Source organism: Vidua macroura, chromosome 8 (assembly GCF_024509145.1).
Source record: "Vidua macroura isolate BioBank_ID:100142 chromosome 8, ASM2450914v1, whole genome shotgun sequence".
Taxonomy (NCBI): Eukaryota; Metazoa; Chordata; class Aves; order Passeriformes; family Viduidae; genus Vidua; species Vidua macroura.
The window spans coordinates 6,739,199-6,755,296 of record NC_071578.1 but is presented as its reverse complement, the minus strand read 5'-3'; the positions used below and the strand labels follow the sequence as shown (position 1 = coordinate 6,755,296).

At 37.0% G+C, this 16,098-nt stretch overlaps 1 protein-coding gene across 1 annotated transcript in view; it reads right to left on the bottom strand.

Annotated features, from left to right (window-relative positions):
* Positions 1-16,098, bottom strand: part of PDZD8 (PDZ domain containing 8) — a 52,627-nt gene that overhangs the window by 14,262 nt on the left and 22,267 nt on the right. The window lies entirely within an intron of this gene.

Here is a 16,098-nt window from a genome sequence, read left to right as displayed (position 1 = left end):
TCCCAAATACTTCTGACACATTGCAGGTACTCTTTGGCTAAGCTACTCCTAAAAAATTGCACCTTCCAATTGCATGGTGAAGCAGGTTACACGGCACGTAAAAAGCAAACTGTTTAGCAATTATCACGAATTGCTGGGGCATTCTTACAGCAATTACAGGATTTGAATGGAGGAGATAAAGACAAGGCAGCAGAAAACCTGCATTTAACTTTGAAGTGTCAAAAGCAGGTAAAATAAAGGCCTTCAGTTTTAGGTGGAGCTCTTCTTTGCAGAGCAATTTAGCACAAACACCAACATAGCTCGTCTTTAAGTGCTCTTACTCACTGACATCCTTTTAGTCTTTATTAAACCCAACTTTGATGATTTCCTTTGACTCTAAAGAAATGGAAAAGATCAATTCTTTTTTTCCTAATGTTATGATAGGAAAAAAGCTTCCTCCAATATTGCTTAAGCATTACTTGGTCATCATGTAAATATTTTGTGCAGAACTCAGGTAGTCTAATAAGAAATACTGAAATAAGGTTATTAAGTTCATTAATAATACCATGTGTGACATCAAACCAATAAAAACTTTACCTTGTTATGAATCACTGCATTGCAAATTACAGATAAAGGGGATTTACAAGAACCTGTGAGTTGATGCACTGTGAATACGTGCACATGAGACAGGGCAACCCAGGGGTTTGCTCATCTCTGAGACAGAAGGAAAAAACTGAAAACATTCAAGCGTATGCATTAAAAGAAAACCCTCTACAACAGTAATTATTTATATGTATCTTGGAAGTATCTAATCAATGGTGATAAGACAGCTACTAGTAATCACCTGCAATAAACTCAAAATATTGGAGTTCTTTATAATGGAACTAACAGACAGAGTGAAGAGTTTTCTCCACACACAGAAACTGCTTGGCCATTTTCACTATCGGACCCAGCAGCATTAAATACCTGAATACTGACATGGATATTGCCATCAAAACCAAAAATATGAGAAGTTATTATCCACTGTGATTACAATAACATGCATCACAGATGCTAGTCTCCATGGAAATATGATACACAATATAATTTATTTGCACTAAGAAGTAGTAACTCTTTGATTTCAATAATGGGCTTAAAAGTCACATTTTAAAGGGCTTAAAAGTTACTTTTCTGATAGAAAAGCTACACTCTCACAACCAAAGCATTAAGACTGCAGGTAATACAAATTACACTCTTATCAATAACACAGCCAAAGCAACAGGCACCTCACATGCACCTAGAAGCTCCATAATCATACAATTTGAAATACCATAGAACTTAAGAGAACAGTCTGGTTTTTCTGCACTGCAGAAACACCATTTTTTTGGCAACTGGTACATTTCTCATCAACATTAATGGCTAGATGGCTATTAAAGCAAAGCACAAGCCTGAATAATATCCTGTGTGACCCACTGAGTGTTCAGACTCCCACATTCCCCCACTGAACAAGCTAAGCCCAAAGGAACTAAAGCAGATGTAGTAAAATGATTCGTGATCTTAACAGCTCTTCAGAGATGAAATAGAAGACCCATCTGTACCAAAATGAAGTTCCTGTTGCATACAAGCCCCAGCCCCACCCTTTGCCTGGTAAAACCAGACCAACACTCTTCTGAAATTCTATGTTACCATGGCCAGGAGAAATGAGGACTTATATTTAACTTATTCCAAATAAATGCTGCAAGAAGGCCAAGGTTTTGTATATAATAATCTTTCTGTACCTAGAAAGGCAGCCAAACCACACTGAGTTGTTTTCAATTAAATTCTGGACAAAACGCTGCAGTATAAACACACAACTATACAACCAGTAAAGGTTTCCACAACCATACATCTATTTCTGGTTATTTTGTTGAACACATCACATCAAATCAATTTATTTATGGTTATAGGGCACAAGTCACTGGCAGGCAGTGAAACAGCAGCTCAATGTCACATCTAATTAGTAGCACCAAGACAACAGCACACCTAGAACCAGATTTTCATTCTCTTACTGACGACTATCACTTACACAAATTGTCACAACTATTAAACTGAAAATATCTTTACATCAACTCAAATACTGACAATTCACTTTGCAAAAAAAAAAAAAAAAAAAATCAATACTCAGCTCTATCTCCTCTGCGCTTGAAAAATAACCCAGATTATTTTTTAAAACATACAAAGATCAGTTCCCAGTAGATTCAAAGAATGCTTTAGAAATGTAACATTAGCTGTAAATTGGAATCCACATACCAGCCAGCTTTGCAACCGAGCTTCTAAAAATGCTTCATTAAAATCCAAACATCTGAACTTTTCATAGAAGGGATCTTTGACTGCAATGTCCTCTCCATGCAACCAACGTGACCAAAACTGCCTAATAAAAAAGTGGGATTTCCTTTCCCTATAGTCAGCTCAATGACAAGAAAACAATTTGTGTAACTATGTCTTCTCCAGAAACTGATTTTAGATCTCAAACCACTAACATTAAGCATGTAAAGAGCTAAAAAGAAATATTCTTTCAGGAACAGCTTATTAGGAGTAAACCCAAAAAAATTTACAAGAGAAGCAGAACATTACTCATAGTGGAACTAAAAGTTCATTCCTTTTGACCTTTTTTTTTTTTTTCAGTATCTTCTGCTCAGGGAAGTAATAGATACCATTTCCTCATCTCCCTTTTGTAAGCTAAGTGAAAGAATGAATAGGAAATTATGTCAAGCTTAAAAACTTCTTTTACTTCAGCACTCACTATAACTTCATACACTCTGGTTTTATGCTCTATTATTTTTAAATTAGCAACATATTTTATTGATAGTTGGTGAAATATATATGAAAAATACCCACAGGATTTCATAAAGCAACATCTTTCTACTTCCCTTTTCCCCTTCTCTCTTCTGTCACCAGAAACCCAGCTTGCTTGGGACTGTGACCAATTACCTCTTCCAAAGAATTCAGAACTTACTCATTAAATTGAAAATTGAACCAAGGATTAGTCAATACCGTACAAGGCTTGAGAAATAAATCGAACTTTAATAAAAAGCCATACTGAAGAAGGTAGGAATAATTCATCTTACTTAATTATTTCAATGACCCTTATTATAAAAGAAAAAGCAAATTGCATCCAAGAAACTGATAAAAACTTTTGAAGTAATTTGAATACTTGGTTCAGACCACAGTACTACACTTTTTTGATCATTATTGTAAGGGCATTGGTGAAACAGCCCAAAAAAGTCATTGTTCATAACTGGCACATTCAATACCAAGTATTCAAAAGTCCAAGGCTTCTCTTTTAAAGTGATACTTGTAAAAATATTTCATTTGAAATCCTACAGGCTTAAGACATTAGGACTCTATGGAAAAAAACAATGTGCAGTGTAATGAATTATGAAATAACTCACAGTAAAAAGAAGAGTAAACCCAACAAAATTCCCAGTAGCAAAGCTTCAGGATACAAAATTACAAATTTAATCATCAGCTTGCTCCCAACATTATACAGCCACTTTCCTCCCACTAGAGTTCAGTATTTTTTATAAATTATACAACATACTAAAAAAACATACTGGAAAAATTCTATTCAGTCAGGGTTTAGGGGGAAAAAATAAAGGGATAAAAAGACTGTATATAGAGATGGGAAGGGAAAGGAGACTGGAGTTGAAAAAAAAAATCAGATCTGGACTAGAAAATAAGTTACAGTTTGTAAATCCATAGATGCACTATGATGGCAAAACTTCTAATTTTCCCATTCCCATGACCTCTGATTAATAAAACTTAATTAATTCACATTAACTACAAGAAACCAATGGATTTAACTTAAAATTGATAATTGTCAATTATTTGTGTACAGTGTTACATTTTGGTAGAGACATCCATGCACATATTAGAATATATTAAGAAGGAATCACCTTTTTCACATGAAAAAGAAAAAAAAAGACAACTTGGGAGCTAAGAAAGCAAAACTGCCAATGCTTTTTTTTTTTACTTAGGAGTTCTACCAAAAGAAAATCATAATTAATAAACATGTGTGTTCACCATGCACAGCTTGCCCTTCTTCATGACCTCCTGGAGGTCACAAAACCAGCCTGTGACTTACATACTTCCATACCATTTGATCAAGAACATTGCAAAGTAATTAAGTCTCAGGTAAATCTATGCTGTTAAGTCAGACAAACATAAAAGTTAACTGCAATTTAGATGCTTTCAGCAGAAACATCATTGATTTTTTGCCATTTTCATACAAGGACACATTTCTGAGTTGAAAAAGTATTTTGCATAGAAAGCAGCCCAGGTTAAAGGTTAAAAATGGCATGCAAGGATCATAATCTGAATATAATGATAACATCAACTAATGAGTCGTTAATAATTACTGAAACTATTGAGTTAATAATTATTGTTAGAGCTATGGTTTTACTACACAGAGAGCGAAGTGCTTGCTACCATGGAGAATATCTGCTTTATTTGCAGGCCCTCCTCCATGGCAGCTGCCAGAGCTGTGGTCACAGGGGTAAACCCAGCCCTGATGGGGACAAGTGGCAACATCCACCTGTGCCCAAAGGTGAGTAGAGTGGGACAGGGTGGTCCCACAGCAGCACCTTGCACATCCATGGCAGCAGGACCCTCCTGGCAGCCAGGCTGCCCTGCTGGGGAGGTGTCCCTGAGCGAGGGGACTTGAGAGCCAACTCACCCCACAGAAAGCCTGAGCTTTTCACCTGGGCTTGCTGCAGCTCTCTGCAAAGCACTCACCAGCGTTCATAACCCAACATCTTTTTATTTCCCTTTCCTGCTTCTCTCCTCCGCCACCAGAACCCGGCTTGTGTGGGACTGTGGCCAATCACCTTCCCCAAAGAATTTACGACTCACTCATTTAATTGAAAATTGAACAAAGGATTTGTCAACACCACACAATGCATGAGAAATAAATACAACTTCAAAAAATTCATACAAGTAGTGAAGCTCTGAGGGACACTAACAAGAGCTAAGCTAGGGGCCACCTTTCTGGTTTAAGTCTCTGCCTGGGTAAACTTTTTTCCAACAGAAGTTCAAACTATTTTACAAATAACTGTGCTTTCTTAAAAAAAAAACCAAAACATTGCACAGCTATACAGACACTCAGAAATATAAAAAAAGGAGACATAGCTAAATTAATACAAAGATAAGACTTTTCCAATGAGCAATGAGACACTTTGAAATGGATATCAAAGTTATGCCTGAAGATTTCAGTGACACTCATTCAGTTGACATACCAACCTTAAAGCAGCATGGCTAAAATATGACTTTTTAAAAATTCTTAACAAAAAATTGCACTACTAACAATAACCAATTTTAAAAAATCCATACACTAGATAAGACCTGTAGACAACATTCACATTACAGAGTATTCAAGACAAATGGGAGCGATACTGAAAAATGGAACTAAAGATATGCTGGGGAAGAGGTGAAATGATAGAAACTCAAAAAAAGCTTGTCTGCATCTACAGTACACATTTTGCATATCAGCCACACTGTCTCCCTTAGAGAAAGCATTGCTTTAAAGCATTTCTAACCAACTGGTAGTTACTGGCTGCCTGCTCATTCAGCACTCTCAACTGTTATTCCTTCCTTAATAAATGCTATGTAGAAATGCATGATACCCATAGATTCATAAAGAGGTGACTGTACACTTCAAGTTCATGACTTATTTGCAACATTTTCACTTCTCAGTAATGACAAATTAACCACTGCTCTCCTATTCTGGGTTTATGCTGCTGCCTCAAGAGAGATTCCACTTAAAAAAAAATCAATCTGTTCTATTGGCAGTAGAAATTTATATTCCTGCACTTTGCATTTGTCAATACAGAACACTTGAAACTTACCTAGTAATCTGTAGAACTGCTAGAAATCATCAGGAAAGCACATTGCAAGAAAAAAGGAACCTAGCTTTCAAAAAGAAGAAGAATCTCTTTGAGAAGCTAGTTGGTAAAGTTAGTAAAGTTACTCCCCAGTAAAATGCAAAAATAAAAAATAAGAAAGAGTGCCAAGTTTCAATGTCAAAGATTTATTTCTGGTATGGAAAAAAAGAGTAGAAAGAGAAAGGAATTTGCTTGCAGCTCTCCCATTCTACCTTTGCTGAAAAGGAGTCTCAGGACAAAATCTGTCAAGACCCACACAGCATCTTTCCCTGCCCTATTCTTCCTGCAGCTACAGCAGCATTCCTTGAGTCTTTCCTCTTGCAGATTTAAAATACCTGCCTCAGCATTTGAAGAGTTATACACCAGGTTGAGGATTTCGCAAAATCAAAGAAGAATCCTTTGCTCCACTATATTATTTCTGAATGTGCAGAAAAGTGTGTATTAAAACAAATTCAGAAACAAACCAAATCTCTGTAGAAGTAATTTTTTTCTTCTTAGTGAGGATCAGATTCTTAATTTTCTGGTAAATCTCTTTTCTTTTAGTTACAGTTACTAGATAGGATATTGGTTTAATGACCGATCATAAAATCTGTTCCTCCTAGCAGCTGTTTTTAAAGCTGGGGAATTAATTACAACTCTTGGTTACCTCAATCATATGCAACCAAGACTTTTGGTTCCTCATCCACTTCTACACATCAGTTGGCAAGAATCTGAATGCCTCTACTCACAACAGCAGCCAAGAGTTAGCTCCTAGTTATTACAAACATTTTTAGAATACTTCCTATTTCAGATTCTCTTCCAATAGCAAAAGCTTTAAGAACTCCAGTGGAAATACAAATGTTTATCAAGATTGGCAAAAAACTCGTTTAAAAAAAATGAATTCTTTTCTCAAATATTGTTTTGTAAGGAGTAAAAATCCATCATAGATGTTTCCATGTTTTGTCTATACACCTATTGTAGCCAAAATGAAGAAGTTTAACATTACTTTCTCTCTCCAGCAAGTCTGTACCTCAGATATAATCTTGATGCAATTTAATTAAGAGTTTTTAGGGTAAAACTGCCTCCAGCCTGGACTGCTTGCTACACAAAGTTTATTCCATCTGAAGCCATCCTTACAGATACATTCTTAAGCTAGTCTGAAGACTAAATTAGTATTTTTGTGAATTATTTTTATTTAACTACTTGAAATGAGATAGCTCTGCTGCTCTCCCCTCCCTGTGTAACAGCATAGTCTGTTACGTACTATTTACCAAAAGTGAAAATACAGTTTGAAGAAAAAAGACTTTTTTATCCATGAGCACTGCTTGGCTGTGCTCAGGAAGAGGGTCTGAGCCAGGCTGGCACTGATGTGGTTAGAGCTGGAAGCAGATTACTTCCAGAGGTCCCTTCCATTCTAAATTACTGACTCAACTCCAACAGATACCTTGTCCAGATACCATTTTAATCTTCTTTTGGACTATATATATTTATTTAAAAATGCTTGGAATCAAGCCAATTTTTCTGCTGAATGTTTCTGGTCATACAACCACAAATTTCCTGGGAGTTTCTCAAACCAGTAAATAACATACATTAATCAGGCACTTTAAAGATTCCATACTAGCTAAATATTCAAAGCTACTCTACTACTCCCATGAGCTGGCTTTGCTGGTAGTGTTACTCTTGTCCTGCTTCTTCTGCCCTCTGTTTATGCAGCAGAACTGGTGCACATGGTCTGCACCAAGCTGACAGTCACTCTGCTCTTCCTCACTGCTGTGCACAGGCACAGCTTCTTAGTTCAGGCCAGCCATGTGCTCTTGAGGCAGAACTCCCCATGGTCCCCACCTCCTGTGCTTGGATTTGCATTTGGAAGTGCTCCTGCTCCTGGAACACACCAAGTGCATTCCCTGCAGAGGAAGCTGTGTCAGCAGTGCTGCTAATGCTAATCCTGATGTGAGTGCTCCAGAAGCAGAGCCCAGCAAGGCCTCGGACTGCCCTCAGTCCCGAGGCCATACCGGCTCTAACGGGGCAGCCTAAGCACCCACTGTCCACTTTGCTTGCAAAATGCACACCTGTTCCCTCAACTTTCTTTCATTTATTTATATGTACATGTCCATAGAGAGAGAACTTGATCTACAGTCTATACACAGGTCTTGAATCCAGAAATAGACTAATTGACATATTGGTGTGTTTCACAGTCCCCAAGAGCAGACTGCACTGCTCAAACAGAATCGGGCTCCACATTTCACAGAAATACCATGTGACTGAACAGCAGTTTGTGACTTAAGCAAGTTACTTGTTTTACACTTAACTAGTCCAATGAAATCCTACTGTAAATGTGCATCTGATTTAAACCAGTGGAAATCACTGGTTTGAAAGAGGGAGATTTACAGTGGAGATGAGCCACATGTTTGTTTGCATTAGAAGTTCTGAACACTATAATCCTATGCTCCCTTCACATGTAGCTCATGTTCAGTAAAGTGATTGTTTTTAGTTTACAAGCTGCTGCATAGACTATTCCTGATCTATTCCCACAGATGTGTGATTTAACTACTGTGGAACCTAGAAACAGATTTCTGCAATTGCTCTCTAAACTTTGTTATTTCTTGACTCTGCTGATGAACTTCAGGCGAGTCAATTCCAATTTCTCAAGGGTCACATATTGTATTTGCAAGAATCTACATTTTTTTTTAAATGCATGGTCAACTTCTTATCCATCAGACTTCCATATATATTCAATTGAAGTAGAGCAACTGATGTTTTTCATTACATACATATAGATAGATATATATATAAAGTGCATGTACTTATATGCACAACTTATACGGGAAAAGTGCATATGCATATTTATAATATATATGCTTTCAGAAGACTTTTATAATTAAAGAAAACCCCAACAAACAAAACACATGAAAAATATTTCTGCATATCTGTCTCAGGTTTCTAAGGAATTAGGTTCTTCTTTCCTTCAGCCAGGGAAAAATCTAAAGTTTTGATTAATATCAAATGGATGTGAGGGTGCACAGGCATGATATTTGTTCCAAACTAAGCATCTAAAAATGGAAAGAGATGACAGAAGTATAGATCTTAATATACTGACTTTTGGCTAAAGTATCTGTGAAGACACTCATAGTTCATAAATTCTATTTATCTCACCCAAACTCTGACAGAGACAGCCTTTCACCAGACTGTATGAAGGGAAATGCTCCATTTTCTAACGATTATTTACTCCTGATCACTTCTGATCTGCAGGTGGCCTTTGCAGAGCATCACTCTGCTCCTTCTAACCTTGATACACCAGGTGACCTTTTAGTCATTTCATTTGTATGACAGGAATTGGCAATTCCAGGTTTGATCCCCAAGGCTTTTCCAGGACAATTGCTGTACTGCCCACTCACATTATTCTCTTATTGCTCTCTGCCATCATTACAGAGCTCTGGGAGAACATGCACTGCACTTGTTTGAGGAAATTTTTGCTTCTAATTTTTTTTTTTAATTATGGAAAGCATTTTTAAGATGCTTGGTCACCAATAAGAATCACTTATCTTGCACTGATAATTATCTTAATATTCACTTTTGCCTACAAAGTGAGATTCCACTCCTGCTATTCTACATAGAACAGCCACAGTCACTGCTAATGCAGTAACCATTGAATATAAATATAACACTGTTCTCATGCACTCTGCATGGCCTCCGTGTCTTGAGCTCCACCAGACCTCGAAGAGACTTGTAACACTGAGACAAGCACCTAATTTTTAGTTCAGCTTGTGATTGAAGAGGGAGAAAGAAAGAAAAAAGATAAACAGTTGATTTGAGATAACATTCAGTTAATAATTACATTCTAGGAAAGCAAGATGTGACACATGTAACAACACTTGAGTTCAAGAATCTGAACTACTTAAAGCATTTGACTTCATAAAAATAGTCACAATACATTAGACTGTACTCAGAATAAGGAATCCCTCCCACAAAATTAAAGGCTTTCTTTGTAGTCAATCAGTACATTTTATGCCTGTATTTTGACACTTGAAACATAAAATTTAAAATAACTAGACATCAATTAACATTAACTAAACAAAAAAAACAGGAACCAGAACTAAGTAGCTGAGAGTCCTTGTATGGTCTTCTGAGTAGTTATTAATGCACTCCAAGTCTATAAACAGGCAAGATATTTATACTCGGAAGCAAGGACAATATCAGATTCCTGAAGGGCAGAAGTTAAACATCAGCTGTTCTGTGACACCTACAAGCACTTGCCTATCCTTTGACAATCTGCAGAAACTCCAATGTAATTTTCTCTTCCTTAACTGCAAGATGAACTTCCAGATGATGAACTGCTCGTGGCAGTAACGCTCAGACAAGATCCCATTGAGCAACTTGCAGTCAGAAAAGAACAACTGTGCAGCTCTGATGTGTCAAACCTGCACACATCTCACACAGATGTTGGGAGATAACTGTTTTTAGGAGAGTTTGTGAGCACCAAGTGCCAATACCTTGCTATTTCTTAACAAGACTTTTACTCACAGCGACGGGCCTTTTTTCCACAACTTTTTACCCACTCCCAGGCTTTCCCTCCGGAAAATATTTCTGTTCAGTAATTACACATTCAAGCACAGACTTCTCTTCTTTATTATTTTGGGAGACATAACGGTTCACCAATGGAAGGAAAACAGCTGTCAACCTGCCCAGCTTGATGAGATCTTGATTTGGTAGGGGAACATTGCAACATCACTAAAATCCATACACGTGAGTAAATTAGCTCCAATGCACTTACTACCTCCTCAGTAAGAACAGATCCCAGCCCCTTAACCTGAAATAAACCCCGCTACATTAGGAAAAGGCTAACTATTACAAGGTTATCAGAGAAAATATATTTTAGAAGTAAACTGGAGGGCTGAAGAGGAAAACAAGCTACAAACCAATGAGAATATAACCAGCTTATTTTCCCAAAGGTGGCTGTAGATATCTGTGTTTAAGTAAGTGCCTCCCCTTCCACTTCAGCCATGTGAAGCAGCCTCCAAGCTGCCAGCTCATCTGGCCATGCAACTTTGCAATAGGATGTAACAAAAAAATTGAAAAGGTCATTCTAGAAATACTGAATTACCCAGGAACCACTTTGTGTACTCTGGTCAATAAAGCACTGTTATCTCTCTTACAATAAGCCATACTGTTTATACAAACAAAGTTAGCTTTCATGCATCAGCCATCTATTTATTTAGCAAGATCAGCTATCACTGTAAATCAATTTCTTTGCAAATGAGAAAGACAGCTGCTGTGAAACCTACTTAAAGCTCTTTACTGCATTCAGTATTTGGACCTGTTGCAGAACAGGCGACAAGAACAGGGGAAAAAAAAAAAAGTCACCAGCACCACATCTGGTGACACTCTGAAACAGTCTTCACTTTTACAAGCATTTCTAAAGAAAAGGCATAATTTACTGTTTACTTAATAGTTACATATCTTTAAATATGAACCAGTACATTAAAAAGTATGACAAGAAAAGCTTACAACTGACAGTCAAACTGGGTACTATCAGGATGATAACATAACATAGTCAACTGAAAGGTAACTCATAGAATCTGTACTACAGGTTGGTAATCCATGAGTAAAAACACAGCAAAAATGGTTTTCTTTTCAGATCAGTTCTGTAAAAAGGAGAACAGAACTAACCCTTAGTAAGCCTGAAGTTTCATGTAGCTTTTGTCCTAGAACAGTCACACAGAAGAGTCTTACTAAGGACAATTCGCCCAACATAGCCAGCTAAAAGGCTGGAGCCTCTTTCATGACTCTGTGATGAATCAGGAGGTCACTCCCATGTTTTCAGAGGTCAACACCTCGCAAAATATCAGCTTGGAAAACCTCAGCTGGATAGACAGTATCACCAATGGCATCTGCAATACAACTTGGCTACAAAATCTAATGGAGATTGCAACTGGAATTAGGTGACATCAAATCAAACTTACTTCACTATACAAGTATCTGGTCACAGAACTCCTAAATCCAAGGACCATGAATCAGCCTTGCTAGCAACTCTCAGAGTAAGAGCTGGGGATGGGGAAGTGCAAGAACACACAGAGCACTAAGCACTGCTCAGCACAGCTTCTTCTCACTCAAGTTATTTTATCCATTTTCTTTTCATCTACTATTTTAAATTTGAGACTCAGCAAGTCAGATTTGTCTCAAGCAGTCAATGTCTGTAGCACTCCAGGGAAAATCACAGTGTCAAATCTGGACAAAGGGAGAAAAAGGTGCAGGGAAGGGAAGCGCCAGACTTGGATGCACATGCTGCATTTAGTACTGTCTGCTGCCAAATGCCAGAGTGGAGCAAGCTCTACTTTCTACCTGCCCCAGCAATGGTATTCATGGCCAGGATGCAGCACAGGACAGCTTCTGATAAGCAGGTAAGAAGTTAAAGGTCAGGCTGTGATTGGAATAATGGCATTGGGCTCTAAAGAACTATCTGAATATACACTCAAATGAACCCCACTATTAGTGGGTTTTTTTAATGTTCATATTCAACAGTTTCTAAGTAATAAAGAACTACAGTGCATTTTCACAGAAGGTTGTTCATTAAATCACAGTAAAGCTTTCTGAAGCCCCAAGTCAAAAAGCTTAAATGTTTGGGATGAAACTGGAAAAATCCCAATGGCCTTCAAGTTTATTTGAAAGACAGATTACAGAATATTATGTAAGGCACAAATCTCAGAAGTATTCCCCATTGTATTTACAAATATTACCAAGTTTTACAAGATCATGAATTTTCATAAAAAGTGACATTTTCAAAAAGCTTTTCTTGCTTTAATCCTCCTTCTTTCTTTTGATAGGATTAAATGCTGAAATGGCAGGCTGTTAAATAAGCACAGTGAAATGCCAACTGTGAGGCATTTAACTCCATGTATTCACAAATTAACATTTCACAGTTGCTTTAAATTTTGACATTATAGTTTAGTACCTTCAGGCAACTCATTTTAGAAGGTGCTGGATTTGATTTACATTATTTTTCATTTTAGATTCATATGTTATAGTACTGGAATACCTTGAAGTTTCCCTTAATCCCTGATAAAGGAAATTTAGTTTTAAGAAAAGCTCAGAAATATTGCTCTTTTTTTAATAGTGCAAGATTGAAAGATGGTGTTATAGGTCCTCCCCTTGAGTTACTTCAGCACTGATCACAATGTTCAGAATGAACTGGAGAACACATCAAGCAGTATTCATAAAAAAGCACTGGGATGCTAATCTTAATTCTTTCATTCTTTCTATTATTAGATTACTTCAGGAGATATTTGTGTGCTTCTGAAACAACTGCTGCAAGAGTGAATCCTACGGGCTACCAGACATGGCATTTTAGATGGAAATTTTTACTTTGCACAATATGAAATGCAGTTTCAGTATTGCTAAAGTTAATATTTATAGAAGCGATTTCAAAACATCATAATGAAAAAACTACCAACAATAAAAAAGCCCCAAGACTTACTGCATGTAGAAATAAGAAATTGTGGAGAAATATGAACCTGTGGCTATTCTTACAGTACCACCTCAGACAACACAGCTGACACTAGAGTTTAAAGGTGTTCCCTCAAATTTTTCTTGGATTATGTAATTTATTTCATTATCAGTAATGCTTCTCTTGTGCTCCTGAATTTCTATAAAAAAGACTTTAAGAGAAAAGTTGGAACAGATGTATTTTTGGTGTGCAGTAGAGAACCTCTCCCCATTACTTTGGATTCTTACAAACATTAAAAAGCACAAACCATTTACAGTTTACATATGTATAAGATTATCAGAAGATACCAATCTCTTTGCAATAGTTTCTACAATTTCTAGAAAACTACTTAATCTTTATCAAAAAAATCAGTATGCAGATAAAATTAACATCACTACAAAGATTTGCAGAGAAGTTCATAAGAAACAAGATTCTCACTTCAATACAACTGCACTTTTGAGTCATTCTTCTCTACAAATGTGGATCCAGAGAAAAGCACCAGCATCTACAGCGCAGTCAATGCACAGGGTACTTACAAAGCTACCTCAGGTCTCTACTAGTCATACTTCAAGTTCATTTCCATGTCCATTCTTCTGCCAGTTCTACAGAAAGCAGACTATATTTTCCTTTTATAAATAAAGAATTTTTTATTTTTGGTGAAAAATCATTCTGTTCTTTCACAGTTCTACACAGGAAGTGCTGGCACTGGTAAAGAGTCTCACCAAGGGTAAAGAGGGCCCAGGGTTCACTTTGAACAGATGTGCTCCAAGGGAAAATAGAACAATTCTTTTGGCTGTAGAAATCAACCTGGTTCTGCTGACTGGCAGTCCAGTGGACACACCCATCCACATTTATGACACAGCCTCCACTTCATATCTACAAGCATGTATCTCATTATTTAACCACAGAACACCTGTCTGGCAATCCAGTGCTGCTAATGCTAATTACTGCATCCTAGCCATACATCACTTTTACATAGCAATGCACTGATTAACCTTAATTCCAACAGCATGTACTACTACTTAAGGTATTTAAGGATGTTTACATGTTTCACATGGGAACGTGCAAAATCACTCTCTAAAGTCTTACTTGTGTTTCAGATTTGACAAACATAAGCCTGACACACCTTTATATTGTAACAGACACTTCAATAATGCTCCAGATATATTCAATAACACAGCATCTTTTTTCAAAATCAATTGTGACATCTACTAATATTCTATAAATTCTGGGATCAGATTAAAGTCTTGCCAAAATTCATTACAAAGTATTAAACCTGTCTAGTCTTTTATCACTAACACAATACAAAGAATGAAAATGTCAGAAAGTATAAAAAGTTATGAGAATTTTCCTCAGGAACATTGTAGAACATAGTCTGAATCAGGGGATGTATTATCATGCCTTTGTTAGGTTTGTATGAATTAGACCCTGTTAAACCAGAATGTGTAACTTTTCACTTCAATTTTGTCTGCTATTTCTCTTTTGTAGTTTCTGAAGTTGTTATTCATTCTAACTCCATCTCGAGTAAGTACTGCACATGTGAGCATCACAATAAGGATTTAATATAAAAAAAGTATTAAATATTGCCATTAGCTGCCTCATGGTTAATATTGCATTAGGGTGGATAATCACAACAAAGGATAGAAGTAAACTTTTTGTTTGTAAAAATAACAATTTTTTTCATTATAACTTACTATTTAACTACTTCCACAGTTAATATTTCTGAAAATAACAAAGTTCCCATGCTAAAAGTGTAAGCAACACTTCCTATTCTGTTGAGGACCTTTGAAAGTACTCTTATCACTCAGTGAGATGTCCTAATATTTTGTAACTTAGCTTGCAAATTTAACCAGACTTCCTAAGGAAAAGAGATTTCCATGATTTTGCTACATCTGTTGAATATAAATTGAGAACCAAAAAGTGGTTCTGCAAGTTGCTAATTTTCAGTTTCCATATTGTCCCATATTGAGATTTCAAAAGCAGCATCTTTAAACCACCATTCCAGGGGCCCCAAGTTCAAGGTGGTTGTGCACAGTGAATTCTCCAGTGCCAGCTGAGCTTGAAGTGCAGCAACCCAAAGGAAGGAGTCTCTGCTCTGGCAGTGTTTGAACACACATAATTTTTGGATATGAAGGACTGCACCACGGATGCACAGAAAACCCTCCATACATTGAGGGCCAGATTTCCAAAAACTTAGGATATTTTTTTAAACTGCCATTTCGTTTAAAAACCTGCCATTTCACTTTATATACTGACGCAGAAGATGAGTTTTTGAGAGCCTCTCCTTGAGTACTTTTCCATAGTTTTAAAAGAAGGCATTCCACCCTCACTCCTTTACTCCTACTGCCATCTGCTGTCACAAACACATCAGTGCCACCGTGTCTGCAGAGCGTTTTTCCTCTTCTGTTGTTAGAGTGTAAAAGAATGTGTCCTAGCACTGCTACTCAACCTCTATAAATAATCACATGCTAATTTGTCTTGAGGAGTGCACTGGTAAATCAATGCATTGCCACCTTCACTGCCAGAGCACTAACCCTGCAAATTTGTGCATGTTTCCATACACAGCTGTTGCTCAGCCGTACTCCCTTTTTGGCAAAATATAATATACAATAAGCTGAAAACAAGTATCACAGCATTTTTTACAAGGATTTTAGACCCAATGCAAAGTGGAATTGAATGGTGGAAAACTGAATGAGATGTTGAAATTCTGGATTCTTGCTGCTGCAGTGGAAAACGATGCTGGTCTCCAAACAGAACTCCAGT